General features: G+C 36.6%; 1 pseudogene; it reads right to left on the bottom strand.

Annotated features, from left to right (window-relative positions):
- The window catches only part of LOC107660672 (phosphorylase b kinase regulatory subunit beta-like), an 82,479-nt pseudogene that overhangs the window by 39,218 nt on the left and 27,441 nt on the right, over positions 1–15,820 (bottom strand).

The following is a 15,820-nucleotide window of genomic DNA, read 5'->3' on the forward strand; positions in this document are numbered from 1 at the left end:
ATATACAGTTGTGCTCATAAGTTTACATACCCCTTGCAGAATGTGCAAAATGTTTATAATTGAAACAAAATAAGAGGGATCATGAAAATGGCATGTTATTTTTTTATGTAGTACTGTCCTGAATAAGCTATTTCACATAACAGATGTTTACATATACTCCACGTGACAAAATAATAACTGAATTTATAAAAATGACCCCATTCAAAAGTTTACATACCCTTGAATCTTAATACTATGTGTCATTTCCTGGATGATTCACAACTGTTTTTATATTTTTTGATAGTTGTTCACGAGTCCCTTGTTTGTCCTGAGCAGTTCAACTGCCTGCTGTTCTTCAGAAAAATCCTCCAGCTCCTGCACATTCTTTGGTTTTCCAGCATCTTCTGCATGTTTGAACCCTTTCCAACATTGACTGTATGATTTTGAAATCCATCTTTTAACACTGAGGGCAATTGAGGGACTCATACACAACTATTACAAAAAGTGAAAACATGTACTGATGCTCAAGAAGGCCACACAATGCATTAAGAGACGGGGGGTGTAAACTTTTTAAATTGGATGATCAGGGTAAATTGTACTTATTTTGTCTTCTGGGAAACATGTAAGTATTTATGTAGCTTCTGAAGTTCAGTACTAAATGAAAAAATATGATAGTTAAACAAAATGAAAATAATTTACACATCATCCTGTTTAAAAGTTTACATCCCCAGCTCTTAATGCATTGTGCATTAACACAATTTTCATGATCCCTCTTATTTTGTTTCGATTATTAACATTTTGCACATTCTGCAAGGGGTATGTAAACTTATGAGCACAAATGTATATATATATATGAATATTGGTTGAGTAGACTTTCAATGGATGGATAAAATATCTTCTTTTTTATATTTTATATAATATTTTAATATAAATTAAAGTGGGTCAGTTTAAAAACCAACTTTATGGTGCTGTTTTAGTTTGCTGTGTGACATTTAACAATGCGAAAGACAGAATGCTGTATAGATAAACGAGTCGGTAGTTGGATGACTAGTTGACAAGTTGACCATTCTACCTAGCCCTAAATCTAAATCCATGAGAATCTGTACAATGGTTTCAAAATGATGGGCCTTTAATTAAAAATCTGAAAGCTGAGCAATATGTAGCTCAACATATGGCGTGAAAGATCTACCTGCTTTTATCCTGTTATAACCGTGCTCTGACAGCTCCTGTTCCAAAGAAACACATGAAAGCACCAGCTCTGCCGTCCATGCTGAGAGTTAGTTGAGGAAATGGAGCATGAGAGCCATCATTAATAACATAACCCATGTGATGACACAGCACGCCTTCCATCCAACTCAGAGACACATGGCAAATCCAGCCATTTGAGTCCTCCATTAATTCAGAACAACACTGTCTACAGCAGTCACTTCCATAAAGTCATTTCATACACTGCACCATGTTTCCTGCTAATGACAGAACACAGAGAGCCACATTAGGGAGGAAGAGGCAAACTTGGCAAAAGGTCAAAACGCAACAGTAACTACAAATAACTACACCATATTTGTAAATCGTGTCCATCCTTCTGTTAAACAAACATCCAAGGTTAACAACTATATGCACTTAATCCAATCCGAAGGGCCTTCATCTGTGTGTAAACTTGGGTGATGGGGGGGGGGGGGGGTTCCCTCAACACCAAAACAAATTAATCCCACTAATGACCGCTCCAAAAAGAAAGGAGCACCAGAATCAGATAGAAGTATTCACCATCCATCAAAGTTGGAAATCTGACAAAACGGATAGCTCAAACACAATCTAACCCAATCATCTTGATCACTTTGTTTTGTTTCTCTCTTACCTCGGAAACATTTATGCAATGAATTAGATCCCCATGCAGGAGCAGACACATTTATTTATTACAAAGATGAAGAGAGCTGTTGGTACATTGTGTCCTTCAGCTGTTTTGAACTACTAAAATCTTCCTTTTATGAACATTAAACACAGTTCCTCAAAAACCATTCATTATTCAGTGATTAAAGAGGGGGTTCATCCAAAAAATAAAATTCCACGATTGTGTAGACTTCATTATAATTTTTTATAGTTCTTGATTATCGTTTGTCAGTTTTGATGAAAAATATCAGTTTAGACCATCTGCAAAATATCTCCTTGTTGGGTTCCACAGAAGAAAGAAAATCACAGAGGTTTCATATGACATTATGGTGAGTAAATGATGACAGAATTTAGATTTTTGTGTGAATAATCCCATTATTTGCCAAAGTATGTCAGCAGTACCTGATTTCCAAACAGGTTGAATACATTGATGGCTTCCAGAGCTGCTTTGGCTAGTCCTACTGAGCTAGAAGACAATAGATCAGATTCACAGTCACAATGCGCATCCCCTTTTTACGACAAAATGAATATTGCACTTGCTATTTGAGCACTTTTCGTGAAAGGAGAACTAAGCTCTCATTAAATACTCTTCTGTTCCAAGTGCCGAAATCCAAAGCAGTTTTCATCCATGAAAGACTCCTTTGAGGTTAAACAAAGCTAATAATTTCTGTCATTTTTGCTTCTTCAGCCACTCACTCTTACGATTAGAGCACACGATTAGAGCTAGGTGTGCTGAGCAATAAAAAAAGTACCCAATTGCTATTGGTGAAGAAAAATCAATAGTGAAAATGTAGAAAACGAGCAAACTAAAAGGCATTGGGGATCATTCTAAATTGAAAAGAACATGGAAGAATCCAGCTCTGCTCCGTGCATCCCTTCCCAACAAAACCATCAGCTACGATCACAATCAAGCTACATGAGTTGAGACACTATTGATTTTCTGCCTGGACAGAAAGCAAACATGCTCAGCCCCAGATATATTGGTCAAATCTGACAATGATGCTGACAGACTATGCTACTTTTACATTCAAGCTGGTAAAGCTAAAACTCACAAAACTGGATAATGTATAAAAAATGAGGGGGAACCATCTGCTGTAAAGTGTTACTATAACTGGCTCTGTATTGGTGACGGTTGGTCTGGTCTTTGTAATTGGATGAAATGCTCTTTATTCTCATTTTAATTAAATTGAAAGTTTCTGAGAGAATTTCAAAAGAAACTTTTAAACATGCCTCTTCAATGGTCATGAATTACAGCCCTCTGAAGTTCTGTGACTTTACTCAAAATCTGGCACTGTTTCAATAGATCTAACAACAGCAACATCTATTTCCTTTGTGCTAGTCCGGAGTACACTGATATAAAACATTTATCACACATCTCATTCTGAGCTCCATCCACAGCAATACAACAACTCTCTTTACTCTGTACACAGAATAATCATGTTAGAAGAATAAACTCAATCACTACTTACAAGAAACACATTTGCTTCAGCTTGTTATTTGTTTCAGCTTGCAAAAATTTATATTTACATTTATAATACTCATTTTGCATGGGCTCTTATAAAACCAAGAGCGGCATAGATGTGATGCTCAATGTAAAAAGCACAGTTTTACTAACCCTTTTTAGTTTTAGAGAGAACATCAAATTGTATATTATTTTAAACATTTATTTCTTCTTTAAATATCAAAGCTAAATTTTCAGCATCATTACGCCAGTCTTCAGTGTCACATGATCCTTCAGAAATCATTCTAATATGCTGATTTGCTGCTCAAGAAACATGTATTATTATTATTGTTGTTGTTGTTGTTGTTGTTATTATCAATATTTAAAAACAGTTGAGTATATTTTTTCAGGATTCTTTGATGAATAGAAAGATCCAAAAATCAAAATGTATCTGAAATAAAAAGCTTAATACTTTCTATTAATAGAAATTAATACTTTTATTTAGCAAGGAAAGCAAACATGCCGTACCCACTATATATTGGTCAAATCTGACAATGATGCTGACAGACTATGCTACTTTTACATTCAAGCTGGTAAAGCTAAAACTCACAAAACTGGATAATGTATAAAAAATGAGGGGGAACCATCTGCTGTAAAGTGTTACTATAACTGGCTCTGTATTGGTGACGGTTGGTCTGGTCTTTGTAATTGGATGAAATGCTCTTTATTCTCATTTTAATTAAATTGAAAGTTTCTGAGAGAATTTCAAAAGAAACTTTTAAACATGCCTCTTCAATGGTCATGAATTACAGCCCTCTGAAGTTCTGTGACTTTACTCAAAATCTGGCACTGTTTCAATAGATCTAACAACAGCAACATCTATTTCCTTTGTGCTAGTCCGGAGTACACTGATATAAAACATTTATCACACATCTCATTCTGAGCTCCATCCACAGCAATACAACAACTCTCTTTACTCTGTACACAGAATAATCATGTTAGAAGAATAAACTCAATCACTACTTACAAGAAACACATTTGCTTCAGCTTGTTATTTGTTTCAGCTTGCAAAAATTTATATTTACATTTATAATACTCATTTTGCATGGGCTCTTATAAAACCAAGAGCGGCATAGATGTGATGCTCAATGTAAAAAGCACAGTTTTACTAACCCTTTTTAGTTTTAGAGAGAACATCAAATTGTATATTATTTTAAACATTTATTTCTTCTTTAAATATCAAAGCTAAATTTTCAGCATCATTACGCCAGTCTTCAGTGTCACATGATCCTTCAGAAATCATTCTAATATGCTGATTTGCTGCTCAAGAAACATGTATTATTATTATTGTTGTTGTTGTTGTTGTTGTTATTATCAATATTTAAAAACAGTTGAGTATATTTTTTCAGGATTCTTTGATGAATAGAAAGATCCAAAAATCAAAATGTATCTGAAATAAAAAGCTTAATACTTTCTATTAATAGAAATTAATACTTTTATTTAGCAAGGATGCTTTAAATTGATCAAAAGTGATGATAGAGACATTTATAACGTTTCAAAAGATTTCTATTTCAGATAAATGATGTTCTTCTGAACTTCCTATTCATCAAAGAAACAGGATGGATTTTGAAAGACTTACTATTCAAGATCAAACCACGTCTCCATCTAAAGTCCATAACATACTAGATGAGAGTTTCCTGAAGTGTCCAAACTGTGGCGCTTCATATCCCACCAGCCAGCACAGAGAGCTGCTAGCCCACCTCGACTACTGCTTCAGCTAAAACACACGCTTTGTGCTAAAACTTCTTTGTTTAGGGCACTTTTTATTGTAGCCACCATTCCAAAGAAATGTTTCAGGGTTTGGGGCATTGGGGATCATTCTAAATTGAAAAGAACATGGAAGAATCCAGCTCTGCTCCGTGCATCCCTTCCCAACAAAACCATCAGCTACGATCACAATCAAGCTACATGAGTTGAGACACTATTGATTTTCTGCCTGGACAGAAAGCAAACATGCTCAGCCCCAGATATATTGGTCAAATCTGACAATGATGCTGACAGACTATGCTACTTTTACATTCAAGCTTGTAAAGCTAAAACTCACAAAACTGTATAATGTATAAAAAATGAGGGGGAACCATCTGCTGTAAAGTGTTACTATAACTGGCTCTGTATTGGTGACGGTTGGTCTGGTCTTTGTAATTGGATGAAATGCCCTTTATTCTCATTTTAATTAAATTGAAAGTTTCTGAGAGAACCTGAAAAAATTCTACTCTGATTTCAACATTACAATAATAATAATAATAATAATAATAATAAATGTTTTTTGAGCAACAAACCAGAATATTAGAATGACTTCTGAAGGATCATGTGACTGGAGTAATGATGCTATAAATTCAGATTTGAAATCACAGGAATAAATTAAATGTTAAAATCTTTTCAAATAAAAAAGTTATTTTAAATAGTAAAAATATTTCAAAATTGTACTGTTTTTGCTGTACTTTTGATCAAATAAATGCAGGCTTGGTGAGCAGAATAGACTTCTTTAAAAATCATTAAAAATCCTACTGTTCAAAATCTTTTGACTGGTAGTATATGATTTTCAAACAATGTTGCAAAATACTGTGTTCCTATCTGCACAAATATAATAGTATAACACTTGAAATTCTAGTGCATGTTTTAGATAACTTGGCCACATGGAAACACAGGATAGTATTATTTTTTAATGTTTTTGAAATAAGTACATACAGTAAATAATAATAATACAGTAAAAACAGTAATATTATGAAATATCACAATTTAAAGTAATAGCTTTGTATTTAAATATATTTTAAAATATAATTTTAGGGTTGACCCCGAATAGTCGAAGATTCGATGCTTCTATAGGAGGAGACTGATTCGATACCAATCTCACAGTCGAATATTTGCGGGGTGTTATGATCATTTTATTTTGGCACCCCCAATGTCTGATTTCACATAGAACTACTGGTTTTCTCCCAATAAGTTAATATACAGCCTATTAAAATAATGCTGTAAATATGAATCTGAAAAGAAGGAAGCTTTAAATAAATATTTTAACGTGCGTGAATAAATCCAACCACCACTATAGATTTAAGTTTCACTTTCCATAATCCGTGACCGACAGAGGAGCATCTTGGCGGCAGGGATTTATATCTTTAACAAGACTCAAACTGACACAGACAGAGTGAAAGACTGGATTTCGATCAGGTAGGGTACAAGTGATTTCAAAACATTTCAGCCGGTTTGTATATATCGTGTATACATTATTTATCTCGTATAAGATGCATTTGGTTGAGTTGCGCTGCAGTAAAGCACTTCATCATTGTAGTACTACGGTGATTATCTCTTCAGCGCGCAACGCGAGCAGGACAAAAAACAATGCAGAATATTAATAACTATGACTGGGACTGTCATATACATAATTATAATGAGAACACTATTATAATAAAACGAGTTTAGTTGCTGTGTTTCTGCACGTTATTGATAGCCAGATAGCCTATAAGTCATAATATTAAGATTATGTTGTATAAATAACAAAGCGTATTCTCTATGAGATAAATGAGGAGTTCAATCCCATTGATTAAAAACCTGCTGCTTCATTCTACTGGTCATCTTCAGCGCGCACAGCTCAAAACAGAAATGCAGAACTTTAATAACTACTGTCATATACATAACATTATAATGAGAGCACTATTGTAAAAAATATTTTTACTGACGTTTAATGTTAACTATCTTTTAATCAAAACATAAAACATTATTATTGTATCTGCGAGGCATCCGTTACACATTTTCCCTGTGTGTTAATGTCAGTAATTATGACTGTCGAATGTCTGACTTGACTCTTGGTAATGTATTTTGCCCCCTGCCCCCAAACATATGATTCGACTATCGGCAAGATTCGAAAATTACGATTCGACTATGAAAATCCTTAGTCGGGGACACCCCTATATCATTTATTTCTGTAAAGACAAAGCTGAATTTTCAGCAGTCATTACACCTATCTTCAGTGTCACATGATTCTTTAAAAATAATTTTTATAATACTAATTTACTTAAAACAGTTGTGCTGCTTCTTATTTTTTCTTCAAGATTCTTTGATGAATGCAAAATTTAAAAGAACAGCATTTATGTGATACACAAATATTTTGTAACAGTATAAATGACTTTTCTGCACTACCACAAGCCTTTGTGTACTTCGTTTAATTGTACTGTACGTGCAGTTTCAGAGTTAAGGTAAAATTGCAAAGCTTTATGCTACATATTTTCTGAATAAGTCAGAAAAAAAAACATAAAAAACAAGTTGCAATTATACCTGTTCTTCCTTACTCAACAGCTCTCTAAAATATATCATTTAAAGACTGGTGAATCGTAAATTGATCATTATAAAGCACTTCAATATCTGCTTAAAATGTTAAACAATATTGTTCATTCAGTTAAAAAGTGCAAAGAGCAGAAGTCAATACTCTAATTGGCCCTCAGTGGGGATGCTGTGACGGCAAGATAAGGAAGCAGTGATGGAGAGAATCATTATTGAGAGAGGCAAAGCGATGTGTTGGGAGTCACTGCCTATTGACTTGCTCTTCTTATAACGCATATTGTCTGGGCAAATCCACAGTCCATACTGTCTGCAGAGCACCAAGAATCATTTCTGCAATGGGCAGATAGCAGCTTCTCTATGTGAGTCCTCTCAGTTAGAGTTCAGTCACTGATGGACTCACCCAGAGGAGGTGAAATGAAGTGGCACCCCTACTGGAGGGCCATCACAGACATGCTCCAATCTATAACCTCCTCAACATGAGCTCAAACTTTCACATCGTTTTAGGTGCTGGGTTTCATTAATGTGAGCAGCAAACAAAAGTTTGTTTTGTTTCATAGAGAGCATGAGGAATGCTGCCTTAGTACCTAGTAAAAAAACAATACAGGTTTAGCGAAAAGAAAAATGCTCTGTACCTTGTGCACTAATTAAAATTAAAAATTCTCACTGTCTTTGTACAATCCCTTTCAGCTATGAATATGGATGCATCAAAATTCTAGGTGATACCGATAAGCCAATAATAAAAATGTTATTCTCCTTTGTGAAAACAATTAAAAATATATTTAAAAAGAAACAAAAAACTAAAATCAATCACTTTAAATGCTAAAAGTGAATATTAAAATGTACAGTATGAAAATCGATATTTATCAGAAACTAAATATTATATTTAGCAGTGCTAGAATTAACACTGCTAAAGACTTTTACATTGTTGTAGATTTCGATTTCAAATAAAATGCTGTTCTTTATTTTTTTTTTCTCAGCATTAATAATAAAAGGAAAGATTTCTTGAGCACCAAATCAGCATTTAAGAATGATTTCTGAAGAATCATTGAAGACTGGAGTGATAACTTCTGAAAAAACAGCTTAATAAATTACATTGTAAAATATATTAAAAAAGCAAACTGTTATTTTAAATTGTAATATTATTTCACAATATCAATGTATGTATGTATCAAAAAATGCATCTTTTCTTTCAAACAACATAAAAAAACCTTGGTTAAGTATCCAATATTGGCAGATAATGATAAAATGAAAGAACTATATGTTTACCCAATACCAGAACCCAATAACCAATGTTTATTGATATATTGTGTATCCTTAACTACAAATAATATTGTAGCAGTTTTATTCAATGACAAAGTTATAGAAAGGGAACAGAAAGACAATGATAAACCTTACCTGGAGTGCAGTTCTGTGCTTCCATTGTTATATTTGCTTCTCCGCTCCCACATGCCAAAGTCTGGCACACGATACGCTCTCTCCACACAGAACACCAAATTCTGGATGAATGATACCTACAAATATGCAAACATGTCAGGGAAATGTGTCACACCAAGATCTCCATCTCCTTTGCTTGCTATCCAGACATCAGCACACATCAACAAATGTAGGTTTGCGTTGAGACGTAGGCCTGCTCTCAAAGCTTTTCTAGGCCATGGGTGTTTTTATTTGTCAATACATCAGCATTCCTTCGTGTTACCCATATAATATTCTGATTATACATGAATTTATTTGAATAATGATCCACTGTTTAAAGCAGCTAAAGTAATCCATCACTTCCATGGGTGGCATTGGTAATATCATAAGCCCCTCAACACTTCCCATCCCCAGCGTGGAATGAGGCCATAGGAAAAACAAGATGAGGGAAAGAATGATGACTTTATGGTACATAAATGAGGAAATGTTCAAACACCCGGGGAGGCCGGGCTGACAGCGCTTTTAATTTAACATGAAGAGAACTGAGGGCCCCTAAAGCACGTTAAAATGGGGCACTGAGGAAGGTAGGCGAAAGACAAAATGCAGAGGGAGAAAGAAGGAGAGAGGGATGGCTTGAGCACTTTTATTTTGGGCCTGGACTAAAATGATTAATGTGACGAGCTTTATGGTATCTTAATGAATACCGCTGGCCGGGGGTGGCACTATTTTCTCTCTTCTTCCTTCTCTCATCTGCAGAGAGAAAATGCAGAGCAGGAGTGGAACTTTTCTAAGCATCAAGATGGATCAGTCATGGTCGTTCGGATTTGCTGGATAAGGTGTTTTAGTTAATAATTGTACAGTAACTGCTGAAGCGGCCCTTAGTCTATATGTCTTTCTAATAATAGATTTAAACTATGACATTTCTTAATCACTCATAGGCCAAATATACCTACAGTAATGGCTCAAGTTTTAAATGAGCTTCAAAACGAAGACGACACATAGAAACGGCTCTTTAATGGATCTTTAGCTATGCTTAAACATATCAAATGACTTTAAGTTCCTTCCAGTTCCTTCAAGCAGAAGGAACTGCATGAAATATTCTGAAAGATATCAGTCCACAACTCTGACTTGTAATGCAGCCTGGAATTAAGACACCATGTTGGCTAATCTGGCCAGAGAACTGCTAGCCTGGTTTCTCCTAACGTTTTTTTCTCCATTTCTGTCAACAATTGAGTTTGGGTTCCTTGCCATTGTCTCCTTTTGGCTTGCTTAGTTGGGGACAGTGTTGGGTAAGTTACTCTAAAAAAGTAATTAATTACTAGTTACTAATTACATCTTCAACAGTGTATTTAGATTACTGTACAAATTACTCTCTCCAAAAAGTATTTAATTACTTATTACTTTGTAAATCCTTGACAAGTTAATGATACAAGGATATACACGAAATGGTTCTTTTAATTATTTCTAATGAATAAAAGATAACTACATAAATGATTCTGGTCACACTTTAGATTAGGGTCCATTACTCGCTATTAACTAACTATTAACTATGACTTTTGCTTCAATATACCCCTAATTACTGTTTATTAATACTTAGTAAAGTAGTTGTTAAGTTTAAGAATTGGGTAGGATTAAGGATTTAGAATAAGGTCTTGCAGAATAAGACATTAATATGTGCTTTTTAAGTAATAATAATCAGCCAATATCCCAGTAATATTCGTGCTAATAACCAACTAGTTAATAGTGAGAATTGGACACTAAAGTGTTACCAATATTCTTATTAACTCACCAACTTATTTAAAGTGAGAAGGGTACATAAAAAAAGCATGCATTTTAAGGCTAGACTTTAAATTTTGATGTTAAATCCACTATTGTATTGTATTGTATTGTATATAAATGTTCTACAGTCTATACACAGTAGAGCTGCACGATTATGACAAAAATCATAATTGTCGATTATTCCCTTGAAATTGTAATTGCGATTATTAATTACTATTATCACAATTTACATTGATTGATGTTATATCATTGTTTGAAGCAACCGCGTCCGCATGCCATATTTTCAGATGAAAATAAACAAGCTAAAAACCCTCAAACTGAAAAACCTTTATTGCTTTTCTATAGTATTAAGCCTCAAATGGCATCTATTCATTGGATTGGTTTCTTCTTTAAATAAAAAAAGTTAAAATATGCATGGTATTATAATGTCATATTAAAACTAAAATGAAAACAATGGAAAAACCCTTAAGATAACTTGTAGAAAGAAAAAACACGTCTTAAGCACACAGAATAACTTAAGTGGACTTTAAACGATTAATTGGCACTTTCAACGATTACATAATTGTGACATCCGTAATTGTAATCGCGATTAGAAATTCAATTAATTGTGCAGCCCTAATACACAGTATAATCCCTTACTTTATAAAGAGTAATCCCTTACTTTACTATTTCAATGGAAAGGTAACTAAATTACAGTAACTAATTACTTAGTAACTAGTTACACCCAACACTGGTTGGGGACACTTGATATTTGCCAATATTATTGACTTGACTACATGGTCACTATTGGATGTGAACTGAACTGAGCTCAGCTCAGCTGAGTTGGATGATGGCATCACTGTTTTCTCCAGAGCTAAGCTGAATTAAACTCATTCCAAAATTGATGGATTTTATACAGTTATTGAACCAAACTGAATCAACAATTACCTGATTTTAACTGAATATTGACTGTATACTGTTGTCTTTTTTAGAGCTGCTTAACACCAGAATTAAATTTTTTTGCATCACTATTTTCTTGTGTATCACTGTAAAGCTGTTTTGTAAAGCTGTATTGTATAAAGCACTATATAAATAAATGTGACTTTAAATGTTGTTAAATATTCCTACGGAATAGTGGCAAGATAAGTAAATATTAAATTTTCTCACTTTTTACACAAATTTTAGGGTAACACTTTATTTTAAGGTGTCCTTGTTACACATGTTACATGTACTTACTATTATAATAACAATAAATTATGCATACTTACATGCAAGTACCCTAGGCCAAACCCTAATCCTAACCCTAACCATAAAGTAAGTACATGTAGTTAAATAATATTACTCAGTACTTAATTGTATAATTACACTGTAACAAGGACACCTTAAAATAAAGTGTAACCAATTTTAGTTTTCACTGTACTTGTAAAGCTCAAACATTCAAAGTTGATCAAGAACTACAAATCAACATGTGGTCCCAAACTAGCAAGTTCTCACTTAACATCTCAATTTAGCCTGGAACTGCAAATCTGTTGAGCATCCTGGTGTATTTGCATTGCATTATTAAAACCTTTCAAAAACAATTTCATCACACAAACTAGGGTTCATCTGTATTTCATCTGACTCCATCCCAAATTTTGGTAAGTTGAAAAACAAAACAAAACCTCAATTATTGAAAAGTGTCAGAAACCTTTCAGACTGAATGACACACAAATATGCAGATAAGGTTGGAACCATTATTTTTCATTTGTCAGATGGACGACCCCCCTGGAGCAACTAGCTACAATTGAGGGCTACTAACCACTCAATCCAAATCCAAAGCCAAACCAGAACCAAGGCACACATTATATAAGAAATAATGCACTGCCAATGATGAGTAGGAAAAATATTAAACTAGCAATTTCTCCCCGATTTGTTCTGCTGTTCATTAATAATGGAATAGAATGGGCTGCTGATTTCACAACTGTTTTTTTAATTGCATTACACACCCGAGCAGGCACTGTTTAGAGACGTCAATTAGCAACTCTTTTGCAAATAGCAAAATAAAAGCTACTGTGACAATTTGTTAAGATTTGGGAGGAAAGCTCAGCTAGAAAGGTGATTCTGCCTGTCATATACACGATATAGCTGTACATGGTAATTGCCTAAAAACACAACATTTAAGAGTAACAACTTCCAAGAAAAGGACAATGTGGCTGAATAAATAAAAGCTGAAGTTATTCAACAGACAGTGGTTTATCAGCAGAGTGTTAAATAAATGCCCCTGGGAGCAGACTGTGGAGCCCAAAGAAAAGAGAAAGATTACACAACTATTACAGCAGCCGCTAACACATCTCAGTGTCTCCTCTGGTGTGTGAGTCCAGGGTCAAGGGTGAGTGCTGGCAGGATTTGAAGAGGCCTTTTAACGACAGTTTCATATTTGTGCTACAGTATTTTCCAAATAGAGTGCTTGGGCAGTTGCATAACTGATCTCTCAGCTTGGTAAAATGCAGGAATTGGCATTTATGCTCTTTGCCCTTAACCATTCCCACTCAGCTTAACTTTAGTTCTGCGGTAATGTTTCTTACAGCTAAACTGCTCAATGTAGTCATGGCCAGAATGCCTACAAGAGCTAAGAGCAAGTCCTCAGGCAGACAGAGAGCGAATCGAGTGGCTAGCAAAAAGATTTTGGGGCGTAAACCATTTCTCTGCCTAATCTACTGCAAATCATCATGGCAAAAACTGACAGTCCTATTGAGGTGAAAAATCCCAATTCTTAAATGCTTATCTATAGTTCTTACTACAGCATACAGTACCATTTTACAGATGAAAGCACAGCAGCGTCTCTACTTCCTCCGCAAACTGAGAAGAGCCAGAGCCCCGGCCCCCATCATGTGCACCTTCTACAGAGGCACCATCGAGAGCATTCTGACGAGCTGCATCACTGTGTGGTATGGCGCCTGCAACGCGTCCTGCCGCAAGTCACTTCAACGCATAGTGAGAGCAGCTGAGAAGATCGTTGATGTCTCTCTCCCCTCCCTCCAGGACAGTTAAGGAACCCGACTCACCCGCAAAGCCCTCTGCATTGCAGGTGATCCCACCCACCCGACACACAGCTTCTTTAGACTGCTGCCATCAGGTAGGAGACTGTGGAGTCTTCAGGCCAGGACCAGCAGACTGAGAACCGCTTCATCCATCAGGCTGTCAGGAAGCTGTCAGGAAGCTGAACTCCCTCCTGACTTTGCCCCCCCTCTCCTCTTTTGCCCCATGCACCACTGAACTCTGAACCCCAGAATTTCATGGACAAAAAGGTCCATTGTGCATTGTCCACCTTTCTGTTGGTCAATGCCACGAATTCGTATGACTTGAACCTGTTGCTATGTCTGTGCAGGTAAATCTTTTGCCCTCACATGCCCCACTGGATTAGAAGTTTCCATAGATTCCTACAGACATGTCTAGATTTGGTCCATGAAAATTCACTAAACAACTACAAATGTGGCAGCACAAGCATGTATTTTTGTAAAGCTGCTTTGAACAACATGCATTGCAAAAAAGTGCTATGCAAATAAACTGAACTCAACCGAATTGGACTTAACTGACATGAATTAAACTGGTACTGTTATTTTTTTATAAATAGTTCATGCAGTCATACCTCATCTGTATTGTAGATTATTTGTAGGCCAGAACAAATCATTTAACCAGGTACAACAGAAAAAGAGACACGGCATCAATCTGAAAAAAAAAGCAAAGAAATATCCAAGAATGGTTATAGTTAGAGCCGTTTTACAATGATATAACTTTATTCTCACACTAATGTAAAGGGTAATGGTGAGTAAAAGGAGAATCTGACCGCAATTTGAAACTCTGAAGTTCCCTTTCAGTCGGTCACTCTCGACGTCACGTCGGATGACCGACGAAATTGGGATCTCGCTTAGAGAGACCAATCTACTTCGAGTGTAAACTAAACGAGCCAATGCACATTGGCATGCGACTATTGCATCCAGCTGCCTCTGATCACAGCGTGAGTATAAGTAGGCAGCAGATGCAGCGCATATTCAGCTTTTCCCTTCGGAGCCGAGCGATCACATCGTTCTGCTCCTGACTACTCTACTGAGAGAAGAAGACTGAACGAGTTCAGCGCGCTCTTGGAGAGCTCTTCGTGTTGGCGGTACGGCGCTTCAGCGGTGGTGGTTTCCCGTGTCGAGTGGGTTGCACACATCAGGCTGCACTACCCCCTGTTTGTGTTGCAGATGATCATCTCCCCTGTGCGCCTCAGCACGCTAAAAGAGCTTTTTCCCCTAAAAGAGCAATTTCGGGTGCGTCTTTTTAAAGACGACGTTGCGTGGCAAACTTGACGTTACGTCTTTGTAAAGACGATGTGGGTCTTGCTATAGACAACGTATCACCCGGGCGTTTCTGGATGCGGTCGTTACCTGGCGCTGGGTGATGCTCACGATCGCTGCCTCACATGTCTGGGCATTAAACACACTGAGGTGGTGTTCATGGGGTGAGTCATGTTCCCATTGCGATGAGTCATTTTCCCTCCGGGATGGTGGCAATGCCTGAATCGAATCCAGAGATGTCGGCTATGGCGCTACTGCAGGTTCATCAGGCCAAGGCAGTGAAGGACCTGCACGAGGGTGGTCACGATCCGGAAGTTCTAAAAGAGCTCTGAGAGGTCCGGGAGCGCCATCTCTGGCTGTGTCTGGCCGACATGAGGGACGCCGACAAGGTATGGTTCCTCAATGCCCCTGTGCGCCAGAACGGCCTCTTCAGTGACGCAGTCTGGGACACCTCTTCTTTCTCCCAAAGAAAACTCTGCTCCTGCTTGCACTGGCCTCCATCAAGAGGGTAGGGGACCTGCACGCATTTTTGGTCGACGATTCGTGCCTAGAGTTCGGGCCGGCCGACTCCCAGGTAACTCTGAGGGCCCGGCTATGTGCCCAAGGTTCCCACTACTCCCTTCAGAGATCAGGTGGTGAGCCTGCAAGCGCTGCCCCCGGAGGAGGCAGACCCAGCCCTAGCTTT

The sequence above is a fragment of the Sinocyclocheilus anshuiensis genome, unplaced genomic scaffold, assembly GCF_001515605.1.
Source record: "Sinocyclocheilus anshuiensis isolate Anshui unplaced genomic scaffold, SAMN03320099.WGS_v1.1 scaffold1879, whole genome shotgun sequence".
NCBI classification, from domain to species: domain Eukaryota; kingdom Metazoa; phylum Chordata; class Actinopteri; order Cypriniformes; family Cyprinidae; genus Sinocyclocheilus; species Sinocyclocheilus anshuiensis.